Source organism: Pteropus vampyrus, unplaced genomic scaffold (assembly GCF_000151845.1).
Source record: "Pteropus vampyrus isolate Shadow unplaced genomic scaffold, Pvam_2.0 Scaffold613, whole genome shotgun sequence".
NCBI lineage: Eukaryota > Metazoa > Chordata > Mammalia > Chiroptera > Pteropodidae > Pteropus > Pteropus vampyrus.
In genome coordinates this window covers 231,689-233,301 of record NW_011889394.1, presented here as the reverse complement: position 1 = coordinate 233,301, position 1,613 = coordinate 231,689, and positions in this window count along the sequence as shown.

The following is a 1,613-nucleotide window of genomic DNA, read 5'->3' as shown; positions in this document are numbered from 1 at the left end:
ACAGAAGAACATGTTTATTTTCAAGGTAGTTGAGATTTTTGTAAGAAGGATTTCCCCTGAAGACCCAGTGTTCCCTCTTTGCTTTGCCATGACTTAGCTCTTACACATCATAATTTGCATTTGAAGTTTTATTGTCTGTAGTCAGAATTTCTTTGAGATGGAGAATGTAGGTAGGTATACAAAGATGTCCCAGAATGGAGCTAGTGTCTCTTAATATGAAAAGCATTTGTGTCATTTCCTAGTTAAATTTCAAAACTCAAATCATATAATTAATAATAGTCTCTTCTCTTTGGACACTTTTTTCAAAACACTGATGATAGATGCTGAAAATGGGAGATAATCATTTTGTCAATTCTTTTAACTTGGTCAGCTATGTGGCATAATCACATGACTGAAGACACATAAAGGGAAGTCTGTATTAACTTCTAGAGAAGGTTAATTTTATGATATAAGGAGAGAAATATGTAAAAAGAATTCTTTTGCTTTATTTTCTGGCTCTCTCGCTTGGATATAGCTGGGTTCAGATGTGGTTCTTGAAGTGATAATAGCCGTTTTGTGACCACGAGTTAGCACGCCTGAAGACTAGGGCAAATTGTATGAAGATAGTGAAATGGAAGAGTGTGAGTCCATGAGAGCGTTTAGATGCCCCAACCCATCCCTCAGGCTAGCATAGCTTGGTGCCAAGAAGGATCCCCATGGTAAGAGAGGAGAGAGGGTAGACCTTGCACCTTTCACTACTGAGGGCCTCAGCTCCCCTCATTGCTACTGTGAACGGCTATACCTTTTGCTATCAAGGATGCAATGGGTTTTTGTAGAGGCAGACGGGATGGCCTGGAGTCCATGCCACTGTGGCCTCCTGAGCCCAGAGCCACTCCTGTGCATATCCAAGGTCTGAGCCACTGAAACCACCACCCACTCTATCACCAACACATGGCATAAATACCAAAGCTGGCATCAAGAGGCATTCCTCAGTGGCTACTTATCCCAGTGGGGAAGAGGAGAATATGAAGACCTCAGCAAATTTCACTTCAGAGGATCCGCCCCTAGTCTTCAATGCTGACTTCAACTGATGAAGCTACTCAGAGTCCATTCATTGTACTTCCACAGAGACCCACTTTAGCTTTAAGGACAAACATAAGTTGAATATCATGGTAATATGGCCATCACTTGCAAAAGTTTAAATCTTTTTAGTAAATCTAGTCTTTTCTTTCTTCCTTTGAAGAAAGACCTTTTCCTTCTAACTTAGATAATTTACATTAAATCTGGTGACTCAGGTCCTCTGGCTATTGATAAGGATCACTGAAATTCAGCATTCTCCTTGGCCCATTATAAGGCAGAAATGGCTTTAAGACAAAACAAGGCTCTTAGAATCCGAGAAAGGAGGGGTCCTTTAACCCACGATTGTTTTTTCGTTTGTTTTTTTGTTTGCTTTTTTTTGTTTTTTGTTTTTGTTTCTTTTTGTTTTTGTTTTATCTTACGGAATATATAAACCAAGCCTGATTTTCGTTATCCTCTTGATAGGAAAATGAATAATCGAAATGTAACTAGATATATGATTCAAATAACAAGTTTGAATCTTTGTATTTCCTTGTCTAGAGACGGGCGGCACTTCA